General features: G+C 33.6%; 1 long non-coding RNA gene across 1 annotated transcript in view; it reads right to left on the minus strand.

Moving 5' to 3' along the window:
• Positions 1 to 431: 431 nt before the first annotated feature.
• LOC120358135 overlaps positions 432 to 21,657 on the minus strand; it is a 143,999-nt gene continuing 122,773 nt past the window's right edge. Inside the window, exons 3-5 of the long non-coding RNA XR_005575066.1 lie at positions 13,647 to 13,786; positions 2,471 to 2,691; positions 432 to 1,851 (exon numbers count right to left, since the gene is read on the minus strand). This is a non-coding gene — a long non-coding RNA (uncharacterized LOC120358135). The remainder of the gene's footprint in view (positions 1,852 to 2,470; positions 2,692 to 13,646; positions 13,787 to 21,657) is intronic.

Below are 21,657 nucleotides of genomic sequence, written 5' to 3' on the forward strand. Positions count from 1 at the left end.
TCATCTTTCAATAAGTTGACACGATTTCCGATAAAAATTTTAAGATGCTACTGCCCACATAATTTGTCAATCACAACACTACATAATTAGACAAAAGTTACAAAAAATTATTTCGAAAAAACATAGAGTAGTAATGTGTTTGTGTAAGTAACTTGATTATATGGTCAAACTCAGTTTTCTTCCCAGGCTTTCTGTATATTTGATTTCTGTTAATTTTTAGTAAAATGTTATGTATTAAATCTGTTAATTTAGTTAGATAACGTTTACATTATTTGTTTTATAAATATGAAATTAAAGATGCTGAAGAAAAGCAAATAAGCCCGAAATGTTATCATTTTACATTAATTTTATAATATTAAATGTTAATTTTGATTAATTAATTATAACAATCGTCTTTATTGTATTGATCCCTATTGATCCCTACCCTGTCTTTTACAATATTAATTACGATTGCAATGATTGAGCTAAACATCTTTTAATTCTTAATTATTAATAAATATTTTTGCACAGAGTTTAGCAATCAAGTAATAATCATAAATTGTTTCATTCTTAATTCCAACAGTGTTGCTAAGGCTTCATCGAGACAAAGTCTCGATCTTACTGGCTGAAGTATTGCATTTGAAATGTAATGTATTTCCTTTAATACGAGATGCTCATTAACCACCGTAAGATCGTCCAGAAACGATAGCGTCCAATTAAGGTGTGTACGAAATTTTTTGTTTAAAATACAAGTCGCGCTTGATATCGCGAAAGTCGCGCTGGTGAAAAACTGGTCCTTAACATTGTACAATCATTGTCATACATGGCAAACATCACTTAAAGCGGTCTTTACAATCCCTCAGTAACAAGCACTCTATCACAGAAAATTAGTTAAAAATTAATGAAAAAAAAATTTCATATTCTTATTAACTTTGTCCTAAAATTTCACGGAAAAACAAATTATTATATAATTAATTTACATCCCAAATTGCATCAAACTGCAACACAGGTGTATCGTAAAATGTTTCTCAATTACATCGTAGTATGTATTTTTCTTTAATAAAAATTCACTTTAACGTTAGATCACTACGATAATTAGTGTCAAAAGTGAAAAAATCAATCCCTATCAAATTCTCCTTAAGATAAAGTCGTCTTGAAAATGGTCAGATAATATGTGGTTGAAAGACTATCCGGTAAATCTGAAACGTACATGTAAATGTAAACGTACTGTCGACCGTGGCATACATACATGGTATATTACACGTATGTACACATCGTGTGGAAGCTGCGGAATGACTGCCACCCACGGCGCAGCAGATTTGCGGGACGGAGCGAGAAGGAAAAGGAGGTAGAGAGAAAGCATAATCGAACCGTTAATATCCTTTCCTAAATGGCAGAGTCAAACCTCTGCATTTGTACCTGGCGGTATGTCTTCTCAATTTCTTTTTCCCAACTTGCAAAAGCATATCTTTATTTCTTTCTCCTCCCTCTAAAGCGTGAATGTTTGTTTTTATCTTATCTCATTGTTAATTCGTGGCAATCTCACAAAAAAAATTTAATACATTTATTCTTCAAACCCAATATCTCTTTTCACATTCTATTTTATTTTAAATATTAGTTCATTAAAAATTAATAACTTCGTGAGCGGCTATTATCGCGGAGATCGTATTTTGACTATGCGTATTGGGGAGCTAGCAGTGTAATTTTTTTAAAATTTCACTCACAAAAATACGGATCGTGCGATAATATTATGCTTTGATCCTGCACAGGATCACATTTCAAAGCATTAAAATATAATAAGAAAATTGATTTGTGACTCACCGATCCGATGCGCAACGAGCGGAGTTACTCAGCCACGAAGCTACGATGATACTATAACACACAAACATAAGATTCAAAAATTAAAACTGTGCTCAAAATAATCGACATTTCAAAAGTTACTTTTTGTACACTCAGAGAAAAGTTTGTTTGAGTCAAAAAATATTTGTTTGACTCAAACAAATTTGTGCATTGCTACATACTAATAAAAAATTTTCTTTGATTCGAAAAAATTTTATGATTGTTTCTTTTATCAGAATTAAAAAAATAGTTTGATCGTGCAACGCAAATCTTTTCTTAAATAAAAGAAATATATTTTTAAAACCAGAATAACTAAATTGTGTCTTACATTCCTGGCAGTACCTTCTTTGAATTAAATAATTATTTATTAAAATTAAACAAATCATTTAGAGAAATAATTTATTTACTTTAAGAACGATTGATAAAGTTATTTCTTGAAATCAAATAACTTTTTATTTTCCTCAAAGATATTTTCACTTCAACTTAAAGCAAGCAAGTTAAACAAACAATTTCATCAATTTGAACATAACTTTTCTCAGGGTGTGTATACAATCTTATATATTTTTTTAAATAAGTTTTTTTACTTATTCGATAACATTGAAAGAAAAGGAAAAAGATTATTAAATTCATATAAATAAAAAATTATATTTACCCCAAAGTTGCTCCGCTGGGGCTCGATGCCTCTGCCAGGCCTCCTCCTCCTCTCGTTCTTCCGTGGCATGACACTCACTCGCGAAAACACTGATTAATTACATTACTTAATTGTTACGACGAAAAAATCAAAACATTATCATACGCGCGCGAATAAGCTATTTAACGTTTCAATCCGCGGCCTTTTGTTAATAACTCAAAAACGATGCTGGCGGGTTTAACCTGGAACCACACAATACGGCGTGATTAATAAAGCGGAGTTAATAATTGAAACGCAATAGACCATTCAAAAATACAAGTACATGATTAAGTTCATATTTCGCGAGATAACACACGAAGCGGCTTGCTCCGCTACCTGCTCGCTCGAGTTTCCAAACGCGAATGATAGCGCGGTGACCTTGCGTAAACACATCGCTCTGTATACAAGAGCAGCAAACTTCAAGGCCGTGTGTCAGCCAAATTCCTCAAATGTCTAAAGCGTCGTATATGTACAGAATATTATCTCACACTTTAAACTAATTCTCTCCACGTGCCTTTTTGTTAACCCTAAAGACATGTGAAAAAAGTTACCAAGATGGGTCTCTTTTGTTTTTGATTATTTATTTAAAGTGGTTCGAAAATAATTTTACTTTTTTAAATGTTTAGTAAGTATTACCAAATCTAATATAACTTTACTACATATTTAGAAAAATAACATTATTTTACGTTGACCAAATACATTCAACAGCAAAATTGAAGCATTACCTTTTCTGATTCCCAAAAATAGGCAAACTTTAAGAGAGTGCAACTTTGTTAAAAATGATCGTTAAAAAAATGTTCAAAAAAGCATTTTAAAGCTTGAAATCTCTAGTTTCGAGATTGATAATTCATTAAACAATTTACAGATTGTTTACGAAGTTACACGGATTCAAATACGTATGCGGCTAGTCTCAAAATTTTTTACAAACTTTGCAAAACTCCACGGCGTGAAATAAAAATTATTCGCAAATGCGGTTTACAGCATTCGAAAGCGCGAATCTTTATCTTTAATTTGCGTATTTGTTGAGCGCTGTACGATTTTTTACCACCGAGTTATTTCACATTAAAGCAACGATAGTCTCGCGCGACGAGAGAGACTCCGCATTATGTGCACGCCGCGCTGCGTCGTTTCTTTAAATGCCTCACTCGGGTTGTTGACCTCCCACCGTGCATGGTGCGTCACGCCGCTCGCCGTCTTACTACGCCTGACTAACCTCCCCACTCTTCTCGGTCGCGCGGTCATGAACCTCGTCGGCCACGTGCGCCTCGGGTAGTGCGAATGACCTAGCGACCGAGAAGAGTGGGGAGGGTAGCCAGACGCTGCGCGGCGTGCCGCCTATCTAACGGCAGTCTCACTGCGCAAGACTATTGCTGCTTCAATGTGAAATAACTCGGTGATAAAAAATCGCACAGCACTCAACAAATACGCAAATTAAAGATAAAGATTCACGCTTTCGAATACTGTAAACCGCATTTGCGAGCAATTTTTATTTCACGCCATGGAGTCTTGCAAAATTTGTAAAAAATTTCGAGACTAGCTGCATACGTATTTGAATCCGCGTAACTTCGTAAACTACTGTAAATCGTTTAATAAATGATCAATCGCAAAACTAGAGATTTCAAGCTTTAAAATGCTTTTTTAAACATTTTTTTACGATTATTTTTAACGAAGTTACACTCTCTTGAATTTTGCCTATTTTTGGGAGTTAGAATAGATAACACTTTAATTTTGTTGTCGAGTGTATTTGGTCAACGTAAAATAATGTTACTTTTCTAAACATGTAGTAAGTTATATTAGATTTGATAATACTTATCAAACATTTAGAAAAATAAAATTACTTTTTAACCACTTTAAATAAAGTAATCGAAAACAAGAGAGACCCATCTTGATAACTTTTTTTACATGTCTTCACAGTTAACAAAAATGCACGTAGAGAGTCAAGTTCTTGTTAATAATTAGTTTAAAGTGCGAGATAATATTCAGTATACATACGACTCTTTAGACATTTGAGGAACTTAGGAAAAAGGCCGGCATGGCCGCTCTCAGGTTCCTCTCTGGCTCGGGTAATGTGGAGTCTCTTTCGCTACGCGAGGCTACCGTCTCTTGATCAACGACTCTTAGGGAAATCTTGCATCATACCGTATGACAAACCCTCATAATTCATTTGCAGGGTTGGGTAATTAAAAATTTAAATCAATAAGTATGTGCTTGTGTATAACTTTATATAATATTTAGAGATAAAGGTCATCTCGATACTGGCATACCACTTTGTTTTCGGATAATATTTTTTAAACAAAAATTAAAAGTAACTTAATAAACATTAATACAAACCAGAAAGTGTTTTCTATCAGATGGTGTTGCAATTTTATAATACAGTTTCCTATTTTGTAATAATTAATATTTTTGTAACTTATGTTAAAAAAAGCATCTGAAAAATTAAGCTTTGTCATAGTACACGAAAAGAACAATTTTGCTGAAATACAGATCTGAAAATAATTATGTTGAACCATTTAAAGTATTGTGTTAGATGTTTAAATTGGTTGCTAAAATGTCAAAACTGTTTACAATAACATTATCATGCGTTCTACATAATTATTTGGATAACTTAAAATAATATTATTTTCTGATCTGTACTTTTTCAAGTTTTTAGACGCTGCAGTGAAATTGTGTTTTTTTGTATAGGTAGTAGTAAAATTCAAACACAGCTCTATAGGAAAGAGGTTAACAATGAAGTAAATTGACAAACTAACAATAAATAGCAAAACATTTTTATGCATTAAATATTAAAGTTTATATATTTAATAAAACTGGAATTAAACCTTTTCACTTTGTACGTTTTTGACACCTTGGGTACGTGTTGTGTCTGTCACTATTTTTCTTACCTTAAAATATTAAAGAAAATGTGAAAGAGATCATGAAACATCGGTCAATATTGTAGTCGAAGATCTCATTATTGCCTTCTCTATGGAGAGATGTACCGGTTTACGCTGCACAGCGATTTTATGTTCTAAATCGTACTACGGAAGAAATATGAAAAAGAAAGATATAAACAAAAAAAATTTAGGAAACTAGAAATATGTTAAATGTTCTAATGTTATCAATAATATACTCACTATTGTTTAAACTATGCAATTTACAAAAAATATCGTGTAAATTTTATTTTTGTTTTTCAAAAATTTGTTCTTAGTAAATTTTATATAAAAAAAAATCATAAACTTTGTGTTTTTATTTCTTTAATTATCTAATCAGATCATGTTTTTATCAGTGTCTATTAATACAATGCAATATTTTCGAGAAATAAGAGGGTGACGTTTTAGAAGATCTATGCCAGTATTAACAACTTTTCTTTAATAATATCTAATAAATTAGTAATAGTAAATGAAATAAGTTAGAAATTATTATACATTTTAAAAAAGTTATCTCAAAATTATTTATTTGTAACAGTAAAGTAGTAAATTGTCTCCCTATAAACTGATAAACAAATGAAACATCAGATCCCTCAAAGCTCTCGACCTTAATCTTTGCCGTACGAAGTTTACGATAACAATTTTAAATTGATCTGTCAAAAGAGTGCTCGTTGGCAAAGCAATACATCGAATGGATTTGTTAATTGCGCGAGTTAAGATCCAGCGAAATTTAAACGCAGCGTGTGGAACGTGGAATCTCGCAACGTTCTCTTCGCCACGCACACGCCGGCAGTGCTGTTGTACACCGGCTGTATTGGCTCGAATCCGACCGATCCGACCGTTATGTCGACGCGCACAGGTATATATCGCGCTATAAGTAAAAACGCACACGACGACGCAAAACGTCCATGTGCTTTCGGGGTTCGCCGGCTCCTCTGCTTGCCAGATGACACCGAGTAACCACTCTCCGGATCCACCACGGTTCCCCGAGCGCGTCCGAGCACACACCGTACGCGAAGGGCGGTCCGAAAAAAGGGGGCACCTTATGCGCACCCCCTTGCCGAGCGTCGTGTGCCAGTCGCGTGCCTCTGATGGGCATTCCAGGATTCCTTCCGGGATTTTCCCGACGATTCTCTAGCCGCTTTTATCGCAGACGATCAAAATCCACGCGCGTGCCCTACGGTTTCATTTATTACTTCGCATAAATAAGATTACTTCTTTTAATGAAATTCATCTGTCTCCTTGAACTCGATAATTCTGTTCGCGTCAGTGATGTGGAACGAAATAATAATGTATTTAAAATGAGACAATCTACAGAAAGAAAGGTTTTACTGGAATGTCTAAAAATTTCGGTACCTGGAATTTAATTTTCTAATGAACATATTTATAGCAATTACTAGTTTTATTATAATCACTTATAACTCTGACATTTTGTGTTATTTCTTTATAATACTTAAATAAAAATAATTAAATACATTTACGTTTCATTGTGTAGTAGATGTTAATAAGTGAGAAAAAATCACATACAATTTTTCGAAATACAATATTGTCTCATCACGATATTTTCAAAGTAAATTTATTCAGAGAAAATTCTTTCCGTGTAGATATAAATCTGAAAATAATTTTGTTACTTTGGGACTTTCAAAATTAATTATGTAGCACACTCAAGCATGATAATAATTCTACAAAAAATTCTAACAGTTTACCATTCCATTTAGGTCTCTTCTATAATTAGTGTAAAGGTCCAAAAAAAGTATTTTCAGAGCTATATCCCGTTAAATTTTTAGATACTTCAGCAAAACCCTTTTTCGTGCAAAGATTTAGAATTAATTACAACGCAAAAGAAGAACCCTGTAAACATATCTCTGCCGATATATCGATAGCAAACGTTTTTAGAAAGCACACCGCACTTGCTGTACTTTGGATCTCCCTGACGTTGAAACATCAATCTATCTCGTAAAACACACGAAGTCGACGAGAATCGCCACGTATGCGGCGCGTCATTAAAATACGATACAACGAGGTGGAGACACGTGGAACGCCAAGAGCGGAGATCGCGCAAAAAGCGAAGGTGGACATTAATTATCCGTTAGACGCGACGGATCTCCTCACTGATTAATGGACATCGCGACCAATTTTCCCTTCTGGATCTACGGTAGCACGCGCTCTTAAATTCGAGGCCATATGCGTTTATGTGTAAGACGCGCTCGCGTCGGCCCAGTTACTCTTCCTGGTGTGTCATTTCTTTATTAAACGCTACAATTATGCTTCTTCACGTATCGACAGGGAGAGAGCGCGGGGACAGACCTTACTCGCTCCCATCCTCCGACTCTCCCCGTGTAACCGCCGGATTAAATTAATCCACGTTGGACGAACCGTTCTTTTTTGCCGTCGCGCACTGGCAATACGTACAGGCTCAGTTGTTGTGGGCCATCGGTTTGGAATCTGGGCTACTCCGCGAAAAACGAGCGAAATCTTGCGCGAGGAGACGGTTGAGATTATTGCGGGGCACTTGAAAAAATTGACAGGAGACCCAAGTTCTGTAAATTTATTTGAAGAAGTGTTAATGCAGGGTCGCTCTACTTAAAGAAACAAATTAATCGTGAATTGCCCACAGAAGAGACAGCGTGTCCGATTGTACGTACGTGTTCATCTGGTTGGATTTCTCTTTCATTTTCGATAAAATTGTCTTATATCCGGGATTTTATAAACGACTGAATCATTTAATTTTTAAGTAAAGCAATGTATTAAGTTTCTCATCTGCTTCTTGTTAATAATTTTTTAATAACAATTTAATATCACAAAATATGTAAGAGAATTGAAAGAAAATTATATTAGTAAAGCTACGTATGTCCATAATTTTGATTTTAAATCAAGATCTATTAGTTTCGCTGATAATAATGCTGAATTATCATACCATTACATTACAATCAATTTTAAATGCGCGATACGCGCTTGATTTAACGAACGTTAACGGACGGTAGATGTAGGATAGATGCCAAAGGTACAGGTGTAAATGTTAAAAGTAGACACACGGTTTACGACTAGGCACAAATCATCCGATATGTATACACGTTGCGTACCTCGAGGCCTGGCGTTTCTAGTGGCAATAAAGCCACTTGGGCCATGAGTGGACAAATGTAAAGATAATATCATATTTTAGCGAGACCGGCCATAAAGTGATGACACGTGTACGAAGAACGCTCTGCCAAGTAGGCAAAAGTGATGCCGGGATCGCAATAATTACTCCTTTATAGCCTCGCGTGGGTCTCACACAATTCAAGCTAATAATTATTAAGGTTAATGCTGATGTGTTAAAACTCGTCACCTTGATACTATCATCATTTTATCCGTTGCTCAACAATATCGTGCGATTATACGCGCTGATGATTCAAATTGCGTTTATTTATTCATATAGGATGCTTCGAGGTCGTTTTCAAAGCTTTAGGTTACAAAAAGAAATCCCAGCACGCATTTCGCAGATTTTGAAAAATTCAAAATTGAAACATAGAATTTGATGTCATAAAGTAATATGCATTTAGCATTCAGATGACAATAAGTCAAAAGTTGGAGTTATAAGCCCTTCTTTCTTTTTTCTTTCCCAATACATATTTTTTCTCATGTTCTTAATTTGTTTTATAATTTTACAAAGCAAACAAATTTTAAATTTATTTGTTTATTTAAAAAGTGAGAGTAAAACTAAATATTTGTAAAGATTAAAATACATTTAATTATTTTTTAAATATATAATATTTAATAAAAATTGCGAGTTTGAGAAAGTTAACACGGAGAGATATATAGTAGACTTTATGAGAGAGTTAAGCTTTCTGGCTAGATTGATTCTGTAAAGTTTTAGTCATTTGTTGTGACGTCTGTCACGCGTGTAATTATTCAAAATTTTAAAATTTTGTATATTTTTAGATCCATTGCCTAAATATTATATATTATTTTTACCATCAAACTCTATATTTTAATGTCACATTTTCCAAAATCTATGAGACACGCACACCTGAATGTATTCTTCTTCGCTTTCTTATGCGTTATAATTCCTGCTTGTAGATGTCAGATCGAAATTGACAGACATCTCTTTCATTCGAATAGTGACGTATTTTTTGATAAAATGGTATCATAAGTTAAACTTGAAAGCTTGACTCCTCGACCTAACAGAGCGACTTGTACCCTTTGTCTAAAGTTTCTGAGCGGTATAGGGGTAAAACAACGTTTCACGGTTGGTCTCCTACATGAATCGTGATGCTTCATTTAATCACCCTGCAGGGGATGAACGGTCATCATACACGCGCTCGCTGGTCTCCACCTATAACAGTCCGTGAACCAGGTGTTCCCGTCTGTGACGCGCCGACTCTCCTCGTGGTGTAAGTGGTTTAACTGGACAGACTTCAGATCCGTTTGAATCCAGCGGTCGTTGTCGCGATTGCATGACATATGCCGCAAACACGCGTTTCCCAATTTATATTACCGGAAAACGTACGTATCACATATATTTAGAAAAGAGTTTTTCGCATGTTTTTACGTGAGCTGCGCAAAAGATTCCTAAAAGAAGTAGGTTCGTTCAAGAGCAATTATGAGAATTTTTATAGAGCAAAACTGCGTTATATGTGACCACATGTTATTACATACGGTCGCACAATTAATTGTGCGGACGCAGGATATTGGGATATTATTTTATGTTCAAATTCACTAAACATTGTAATTTCATAAGGAAAATTTGATTAAAAGTGATATATTTCTATCAAAACAAATTTGTGTTCAAATTGGAAAAAGTTTACTGGCATATTATTAACAAAACCAGAATTGAAAAAAGCATTTAAATAAAATTCGAAGAAAGAGCACCAATTCTACTTAATTTTTATTTATTCTTATTTAAATTTGGAAATATGTGTAAAAAATGATCAAATTGTGTGTGGAGCGGAATAATATTAAATAAAAAAAATAATCGTGTACATGTATTTGAAAATATTACACTTACAATATAGTGTTATTTTAATAACACTCTAAAAATCAGAAATAGATTTCACAAGGAACATTTTAATGCTTTGAAACAATCAAAGTATTGAGTTTTGTACATATGTACCGCAATGCATCTAGTAAAGGTGAAGCGCCAATTCTAAATGCACTCGGCGTCGAAAACAAGTGTCGGTACTCCGCTATTGTCGAAGTATACATAAGTCTAAGTAAGGTGTTTTGTTGTAGCATATCGTTGAAGCTTCCGGGCTACCGGTGAGACATTAACCCGCCTTCACACGTACGCAGCTCTTTCTCGTTTTATTTAATCGCCGTTCTGCGCAAAGCGTGTGCGGGCGTATACGACCGTTGGCGTGCAGCTGCTCCTTCGCTTCGCACACGCACACTAGTGCGTGTACGCGTCGTCGTGACGTCAAAGCGATATATACCGCCCTATATAGCGGCTCATCAAAAATCGGTTACCTAAGTTAGCTGTTGGGTTAAGTCCTTCATGTTTGTAATTCCGAATAACAATTTGCTAAGCAAAATTTATGAAACTAACAAAATAAAATTTCTTTTCATAAGCATATTCATTTTTAAACATATTTTTCATGACATACGTATATAAGATAAATTATAATTAATATATAGTCTTGATCTAAAAGTATTGTACTAAGTGCCTCATTTATCTGGAATTCTTTTATCTGTGTATTATTTTCTATTCAACAATAATCTTTTATTTCAAGAGCCTCTCAAATTATGTGTTATTTATATATAAATAATGTATTATTTATGTGTAATATCAGTAAGTAATACGAAATAATAAAAAAAAGTATATATAAGCGTATAAAATTTTTAACCAAGGTTATATACACACTCATACATTAATTTTCAAATAATTAATTAAATTTAGAATTATTTTTTAAAATATTAATAAACAGATCTGCACAAGTAATAATGTTACTGCTACGGCATATTGAATTTGAAATTGAAACTATTAATAACTTTAAATTATTTATATATTTTTGGATACTCGTATCGTATATGTTTATGTATATTGATAGATAACATCGTACATACGAATTCAAAATTGTCTGTCTCGAAAGAGATAGAAATCGAACGAGCGATAATGTATCGCAACGCAAATCCACTAATCCTGTAAAAAAGACGGATTGAAAATGTCTCTTGAAAATTCTGCACGCGACAGGTATCTTCATACATGAGTGGTATGAAGAACGTGTCACGTGTTTCTTGCGAACCCGCCTATTAAATAATGCATGCCGCACCGTAAAGCGAGGATTTTCATACGACAATGACACTCCTGTATCGAATCCGACAAGCGTTCGTTAGAATTTACAGCGCATTTTCACGTATCACTTTTGACATCTATTTATAACGCGACTTATTGTTTCCCTTTCCGGGTTTCAAATTTTTAACTTGAGCTTTTTGAATTGCTCTTTCAAACATTTTTTCCATTATCCTTTTGCCACTACACGCAAAAAAATATTCTAGGTGCTGAAAAACGCGATTATTCAATTTTAGTTCTTTTCTTCTATAATAACGGTTATCTTTATCTTTCTTTAAAGAATATTTTCTTGATAGCAGTCTTAAGAAACGCTCATTATTTATTTGAAACAATATTTACTTAAACTAAACTTCTGTGTACACACAGAAAGATAGAGACTTTACTTGCGTTTACATAAATTAAATATTACTTATTTAAAAAATATTTTATAAGTTAATATATACATAAATCTATCATAATTTCATTGTAAGCATTAAATTTATTTAAAATATGTTTTGAATCTTAATAATTTAATACTTCAAGAATATTACAAGTTAAAACAAAAAATTGATTTACTTATTTTTATTTTTCTTTGATAAAATTTTACAATATTCTTCAAAAGAGTATAAATTCCTTTTTTTATAAATATTTTAATAAGTTTTTTCTCAAATTTGTGATAAAAATATTTCAAAATAATTAGCAAAATAAAATATTCCTTTTTAAAGATGCCTATTATTAAAAAAATGAAAAAATAAACTATCACTTTTATCAATAGCTACCTATCATTTTATTAGTAGTAGAGTTGACATTTTTCTGTACGTGTCATTAATAACGATTATATACCTATCAAGAGTCTAATGCTTAATTTACGAGGGAGAAAATGTGAATAAAGAAAGACAAAGAACGTTAAATAAGAGAAAAGAAAGTAAAAAAAGCCAAATAGGAATTTAAAAAATTAGAAAAAAATTATGTTTTCGTATAAGCCATGTGATATTGAAGACGAGGTAAAAGATGAAGAAAGGGAACGCGACAAGGGATTGAATGGTTACAAGAGAAGTATTCTTTGGACAATTAATCTATACTTTCATTCAAATAATTTTAAATAATACAAAAATATTAAAAAAATCAAGCTGCGTATGTATCATGTGTATAAAATTGCAAATAACATTTTATCCTAAAATTTGCTGCGATTAGATTGTCCAAAGTGGGCGTAAAATTACAACATTAGGAAAGATGATAAAAGAAGATAACGCAGCGAACAAAGAGAGAATAAAGGATGCAAAGTAGGAGCGAATAAGAGTGCATTTAAATTTGGTGGCAAGAAAGAAAAAGAAAGAAACGCGGAAAAAAAAGAAAGAAAGGAAAGAATTGTATGAGAGACAAAGAGAAGAAAAGAGATAGAGACAGGGAAGAAAGTGCGGGAGTAAGAAATCGAGGGAGGGAGCGAGATGCGAAGTAAGCGAGAGGCGCGTGCTCTCCGTGAGAAACGTGGCGCGTGCCGGCGTGTGCCCGAGTCACGTGCTCCTAAACATTGGCGTAATCACTTCTTAATTCAATATGCAGGTAAGATTGTTTGTCAAAATAAAATCAATGTGAGTCTTTCTAATTGCAAAAAGTAGGTATTAATAAATTATTATATGATTTATTTTTCTTAAGGAGAAAAAAAAACAATTTACCTTTTTATAGCTGTACAATAAATATATGTATTAAATACTTTTCATAAACGGTCTTTCGCGACGTTGTAATATTCTTCATAATAATTTCAAATGTAAACTCATTTAACTACAATAAAATTTGTAGTGTACATTAGAAATACTTAGGAAATACAGATGAAACGTTGTAGACAAACAATTTTAAAACAAAAGTGCGTTAGAGAGGTAGCTTTAAAAAAATAATGAAATTTCTTGAATGAAATTATTCCCGATCCTTTGCGATTGACATCGGTGTCCCGCGTTCTTTGTCGTCTATGAAATATTAAGCGTACGCCAATGACTGATCCGCTTACCTTTTTTGCCAAGGGGAAGGGAAGTCGGTTGTATCTGCGCGCGAACGTGTGTCGGGTGCTCGTTCCGGTTGGTGCATCCTTAGGTGCATCCTTCATGCACGAGTCTCTGACCGATTTCAGGAACAGTCCAAATCATTTTTCTGTTGGATTTTAAAATTGATCGATCAATCAAATGCACTGTACACATTTGGCAAAAACTCAATAAATATATAATAAATAAATAAATAGTTTGTTTTATTTGCTCGCGTTTTGCGTATTCGTAAATATTGATGAAAGAAACAGTCCAGTTTATTTTCAAACAAACTTTCCTTTTCTAAAGATTTCGTCTAAATTATCAATTGCATTTCTGCAGAATGGAAAAAATTAATCGAGAATTTATATATGTGCATACGCATATAATAAATGTAAATATTAATAGCTTCCCATACAGCATCAATTTTTTCAGAGACGTCACAGAAATATTTCAACCGAAGAAATAAAACATTTCAGAAAGACTTTAAAATATATCTTCAAGATTTTAAATATGTTTTTAAGATAGTAAAATGTCTGCAATTCTTGCACTTAAAATTTTTCAGAAAGGTTACTAAAAAACTTTGAAATCTTTTTAAAATTGTATCAAAAAGTTATGTTAATATACCCAAAAAAATTTACCCAATTTTTAAAAATTTAATTTAAAAATTTATTACACGTGATAGATTTTAAAAACATTTCTATTGCAATATTTTATGTCACAAGATTTTAGAAACATTTCTGTTGCAACATCTTGTATGAAATACTGTAGAATTCTTTCAGAAGTGTTGTACACGAAATATGAAAGATTGAAACCTTTTTGAAAGCTTTTTGAAACAATTTGGTGCTACATAGTGTTGTTCATTCGAGCAGAAATACAAAACAAAACGGGAGAAAATATTTATAATTAGATGTGGCTTACGGTAAAATTCACGTTTGCTACTTTCTTTCCATCCAATAAGAAATGAATATATTAAAAGATACAAGTGCATTATGAAACAGAGATACTGATTTTAATTTTAAAAAACGTATTTCCGACAATAGTGCGCGTCGCACGATTCCTTAAGCGTAACGAAACCATTTACTTAATCTTGGTGGCGAGTAATGATGAGCGCAGGTGGTCAGTCTTCGCTATTCGTACGCGAATAAAAGATTACAAATTCAAATGAGAGGGGAAGGTATTTTGCGCAACGAATCCTACGATTGGACGATTATCTCCCCCGTGAAACGTTACGTGCGAATTCGAGACATACGGTGCGCCGGAGTTGTTATTTCGTAAACGTGTGCTATTACGATCTTGTGTTTATAATGATTCTAATCTTTTATCAGCATTTTGAAACGTTGTGACGTTCTTCTGATTTATCAATACGATGAATGACTTATGATTGATAAATTTTATAGAACAACAAATTATATCCCGCATTTTTAATCAATTCTTCTATCAGCTCAATTTCAATGAAAGTTAATACGTGGAAGATTTTTGGAATCGCTAATTTCAAATCCGAAATCCAAATTTAAAAATTTTTTAGTTTAAGATGATGGATCCATTATGGCAAACAAATATTGATAAATTTTTTAAAATTTGACGAAACTCGATATTTTAGAGTTTTTGAAGTCGCAGAAATTGAATCTGAGATTAGAAAAGAAACAAATTTAAAATAGCAGACCAAAAACGAAATCTAGCAGTTAATTGTTTTCCTTGTTAGAACATAATTGCATGGTTACATTACAATTTATCTACATAAATTGATATAAAAGCTACATATATTAATTAAAAATTAATATCAATTGTACATGATTTTTTTAAGTATTAGCACGTAAACGGAGTATAATCTGTTATATTTTTGTCTATTACTCTATTTCTCATTTATATCACATTTTGGTCATTAAACGTCAAGTAAAAACGTAAAATATTGATAAAGTATGATTTAGGTGACTGGGACGCATTCAACTCTCCCTTATGAAATTCATAGAGAAAGAAAAAGAGATATTATGAGACGAAAAAATTATCATGAGTGGAAAAGGGAAGGGTAAAACCTGTTGATCGAGCACCCGTGTTTTTCACGTCGCATGTAGCAGCTTTGTCGGGAGGAGCTTGTCAGAGGAACACGTGAAATCTGCAACCGCTCGCAAGCTTGCGCGTGTAAACGGGTAGACACGCGACAAGCGGTGCGACGAGTTCGGGCTGACTCGGGCGGATCTCTCTGGAAGCTAACGGGAATCAACGAGACAACACACCGGACTGCGCAACGTGTTGTTACTCATACGTTCCCGACACGTCGGTATTTTGCCTCCTGCCCATCTCCTCCACTCCCCTCCATCTTCAACGTCACCCCGTTTCTCGCGTCCTCGCAATTACTCGTATCTGGTTAATTGCAGCCGTATCCCGTCCGTTCCCCTCCCTCTTCGCCCCTCCGTCCTCAAATCTCCTACTGTCGTATGCGCGACAAATTTAACATACACCTGCTATGAAAATGCCGTCTCTTCGCGTTTATGGTAAATATGTAACGTCGTGAGATAAGGAAGGAATGTAATTTGAACGGCGCGTACTTTGAAAATGCTTCGCATGACAAAGATAAGAATTGAAGTTCTCGATTGCGACGTCTCGTCTGTACGGCTGAACGGGTAACTGGTCATTACCGATGGTTATATTTCTCTGGTTCGGGAATTAACGGGAATTACGCTATAAAATGTAATGATAAATTTATTCGTGATTTTAGCGCTTCAATTATACCACTCGGCAATTTGAAGATTGCATATACCTCGGTGCTTTAATCGTTATCGCATTTTTAGTGATATTTAAATTATAAAATTGTATAAATATGTATCATAAACCAATTTAGCGTATATCACGTAGTATGAAAGAATGTTTAACGAGTAAAAAAGATATTTCTTCTGCCTTGATCAAAATAATTTTATATTATTCCAAAGAGCAGGGAAAAATTTTTCGTATATAATTATATGGAATTATTATTAAATATGTAAATATATGAATACATAATTATATACAAATTTTTTTAGTATTATACGTATATGACTATATACCATATATATAGAATAAATTTGTAATATATTATGATATACATAATATAAAACATAAAAAATTGTATGTGTGTGTGTGTGTGTGTGTGTGTGTGTGTGTGTGTGTGTGTGTGCGCGCGCGCGCGCGCGCGCGTGTGCCTTTTGTTTTTTTTGTATATTTATATATATTGTATATAGACATTTTATATATTTATATATAGACATATTTATATATTTATATATAGACATATTTGACATATAATTATAGGTAAAAAATTTTTTCAAAAAATATTTCAAAGTTGCAAAATATTTTGATAACCTGCTTTTATTTTAATTAATTTGAAGTTTCTAATTATCTTTTATTATTATTGTTTGTATTACTATTTTTTATTATTGTCGAAAAATCGATTAAAACAAGAAAAACAAATTACTCAAAAACGTTAAGGACAAGTCGCGGCAAGCTTTCCTGGTTCGCTAGCTGTTAGTTTATGATCCGTTTAGACTTGCTTACGGATTTGTTACGTCGCGTCGCTCGTATTAGCATACCCGAAAACAAAGCGTTGCCCTCAAATGGACGAGAATTCGTCGAATTGCAATTACGCGTGATATAATCCATCAGATTAAATTAATTGAGAAATTGAAACTGGACGTTACGAACACACGCGCGCCCCGCGCGCGATCAATAATTATGCCGCACTTGTTAATTATTCCCCCTTATTACTGCTTGACGTTTTTCCCCCGCTACCGCCCGCCAAGCTTGTTATTCCGTTCTTGCTTTGCACCTGCAACGGGAGTTTCGTCCCAGAGCGATTTAGCGCGGCGCGGCGGTTTGCTGGCGAGAGATTAAGGACTACAACTCGAGACAAATCTCGATCGCGCGCCGGGCCACGAAGTTTTATTACGGGATACCGTTGCGTTAACGAGCGGCAATTATCATCGGAATCGCTGCTCGCTCCGCCCGTTACACTTCTTTTCGTGAGCTTGGCCCGAATGTAGCAGTTACGTTTTTGATGGAAATTAATAAATCTCCGCTAATAAGCTGATTAACTTGTCTTGTACCCAAGAGATAACGTGTATAACGCGATTTCTCTGCTAACGACTATATATGTATATCTAACATATTTCGTATTATCGATATACAGAAGAACGTATCTTATCTATGTCACTTATTAGTATCCTAAGAGAACCAAAATGTTGATCATTATCTTTTGAATTCATTATGTATTCCATTAAGTACATTATTATGTATTAAATATTATATAGTAATATAACATTTTTAAAAGCAAATGTAATAATCTGCAGCTCCATTAAAAAAAAAGTTTAATTGTACACTGAGAAAAAAAGTTGTTAATTTAAGTAAATTTTTCAACTTGATTGAATTTCTTCAGTTCAAGTATTTTATGTATTTAAGTCAAATACATATATACTCGAAATGAACAAATTTAATCGAGTTGAAACTTTTAGTCAGGTTAACTTTTCTTCCGAGCGTTTTATTTGAAATTTTTGTAGAAGTCATCAGATAATTAATGCTTTCCTGTTAAACCAGAATTTCTTGATAATGATATTAATACCAAGTTCTAGAATCTGTATATGGTAGCGAAAGCAAACGTGCACTTAACTGCATTGATAGAGACACAAATTTTAATGTTTATGATAATTTTCAGATGCTGATTATGATTATATTAGTCCTAAAGTGTTATTTAAATTTTTCTGATATTAATAGTACTTTGGATGAAAATTTATTCACATGTATAATTTAGGACCTTTTTAGATTTTTAAAATCTTTTTTCTTAGATTTTTTTTCTACTTTATGGGTTGCAAAATGTTAGAATAACACTATTTCAATATAAAAAAATTTATTAAATATTATTTCCAATTTTCCAAATATTAATAAAAACTGTATTAAACTTGTATTAGCACCTGGGTGAAAATTCATCCATAATAGCATTCTAGGACTAATACGTTCTGATACATGTAAATTTCAGGAATTATCACTGCTAGGTTTCCGAATTAATTTTTATATTAAAACTAAAAGCTGTACTATCAAAATACTCTCTCGTTTCAAATTCAAACCTATATTTAAGAGAAAGGAATCATTTGATTAAATTATCAGTAAAAAGTCCATAATTCTTTTATCCTACATGATTTTTTAATTGAGAGAAACAAAACTCTGCCATGTCTGTCTGCCGGCGATATCACGTATACTGCTATAACTGAAAATTTTATAGATCCAACCAAAAAATGTTAACCAAATCCTTATAGTCAAGTCTACCAAACGTTTTTGCTATAACGTATCAAATTTAATTATAATAAGTAGAAATCCCGTCTAGTCTCACAAAAATGAACTCATATATGTTATTGACGTAATCAGAACACTTTTCTCGCTGCTGATGAAAGTAAGAAAAGTCGATAGCGAATTTTGACCGAATAACCCAATTCAAGTATTAACGTTTCACTTCACGTTTTCAAGAACGAAACCGCAGACGTGTAAAATCGACCGCGACGCGCGAAATAAACAATCGCGAATGATCTCTCCTGAGAGTAGAGAGGAGAGGCTCATCTTAAGATTTCCGGTCACACACGCGGGTGTCTGGGAAACGAGGGCGTCCGGAATTGGCACGATGGGCGTAGCTCGAATCGTACTGGGCCGTCCGGGCGGCAATGGTAGAATTGCGAAACTTCCCGTGAGTTGCGAAAGTGGCGTGGATTCGTAACGGCGCCGAAACGCCGCCGCTGGATGAAGTTCGCCGTTATACCGCGAGAAGATCACGCATCACGCATCAGGCCGCAAGAGTACTGGGCACTTATGCGCAACAAAGGACGTCCTCGTCCTCGGTTGAAAGAGACAGGTCGCGTACACTCCGACCCAAGAAGGCCTGTCAAACGTCTCTGGAGCATTTCGTCTCTCCAGCGAATAGCTAGACTCGCTGAGCGTTCGAAAGAAAAGCGAAAATAGATTCTTACTTACTATTCTAAGTAATAGATCGACAGACAGGCTAGTAAATATCTGTAAATATTAGGTTGGTGCATTTTATTTGGTTTTTTAAATTTTTATTTGCGAAGCCTATATTACAAATACATATTTCACTGAAACAGACATTACAAATAATGTCTGTTTCATTGAAAAAAAAGTCGAAAGAATTTACGTAATAACCCAATACTTTGTTGCGTGAGAGAAACCATAAATCGTACTTATATACACTCGATTTCTTCACACCTACCGAAAATTATCTTCCAGATAAAGATAGTCGTCAATTAACAAAAAATTCGTTTTCTTCACTGAAACTTCTGATTACGATCTAACGGATTACTATTTTTTTAACTGATACTATAACTAACTTTCAAAAATGTACTAGAATTTTGCTAAAAATTATCAAATTCTCTGGGAGATATCTCATGGGTAACATTATCTAGAGGTGCAGAAAGTGGACATTAGAGAAAAAAGAACAATAGTGATATATTATGTGTTAATGATGATGTAAGTTAAAAGCTATTCTTAAGCATTGATACTTATAATATATCACTATTGCTGGACATATGGAATAGTAACTTATTCTTTTAAAGAAAGCACTGTGCACTCCGGTAGTAATCGTTGAAAATTATTGCAGTTGTTGTAAAACATGTTATAATGTACAGCAAACTTTCTTGTGCAACAAACTTTCTTCGATATAATTATATGGTAAAGATATGAAATGTTTAATTGTATTTGGATCAGTTTACATAAATAAGTTTGCATTTTATAAATAAGTTTACATAAATGAACAAGTTTGCAATTTATTGTGCTATTTATTACCTTTCTTAAAATTTGATTCTTAAAAACATGCAGTATTTAAATTTGAATCATTTTTAACTAATATTATAGAGACAAAATATCTTTAAAAATTATAATTACAAAGTTTTAAATTTAATAAATAATCTGTAAATATATTATTATATTTATATAAATCAGCGTAATTTTGTCTTTTTCTTTTTTCTGCTACCTTTTAGGTTCTTACGGAAGATAAACTCGTGATCAAAATCATGTAACAAAAAATAATTTTAAATAAAATTTTTAATAGGACTTGCAATGTTAAAAAAAAGGACGATTAAAAAAACTAGTCAACAACGATTTTTAAGTAACTAATATGTGACAACTAGTTTTGTTCAAAAAAAGTATAAAAAGCTGTAACGGACGTTTCGAGCCATCTTCAGCAAATTGTTAAAAAATAACTTTACTTAAAGCTTACTTGTTACATACCATAATAATCAGCGTCGCGATGAAATTAAAAGCCGATCGCAGCTCATTTGCCACGATGATCCTCGCTTTTTCAATTTACTGTACTCGTGACGGGATCGCGTGCAATTCTGTTCTCTCTCGTCTCGATTTCGGTCGAGGTTTTCGAGGAGAGAGATTTCGCGCATCCTCATCGACCGATATGGCGGGAAAGTCTGCGGCGTGAACTTCATTCATGCCTCATTCATGCTTCCGTATCGCCACAAAGACGGACGGCCGCAGTGTGACATCGGTTAACATGACGCGGACGTGTTTTTGTTTTCCCTTTTTTTTAGGGGGGGAGGGTGGAAAGAAAGAACGTTGCAACGGTTGTATTCTTAAAAGAGTGGGCGTCTCCTGAAATTTCCCGCGGCTCGACTTTGACATCACTTTCCCGTTACTTCGTCGATACTTTACATCGGGTAGACGCCTTCTTCCTTCCGAACGGTAGTTGTCACATTGCCGATATGAATGGCGAGCGATTGCACATTGTTGCACGGACGTGCCAAGTGAGAATGTCGCGATAACGGGATGACCGTGCGAAGAAAACTTTCGCGAACGATTCACTATCCGTTTATGCCTAACAACAACTTGCGTGATACTCGCTATTTTATACTTCGCTGTCTTCTTCTTCCTGATCTTTTCATTCGTACTTTAAGGTATCTTCTATCAGTGTCACATTGTTTTGTATAAAATTGGCAATGCGTCAATGCAATAGTTAATATTGTA

Source organism: Solenopsis invicta, chromosome 6 (assembly GCF_016802725.1).
Source record: "Solenopsis invicta isolate M01_SB chromosome 6, UNIL_Sinv_3.0, whole genome shotgun sequence".
NCBI lineage: Eukaryota > Metazoa > Arthropoda > Insecta > Hymenoptera > Formicidae > Solenopsis > Solenopsis invicta.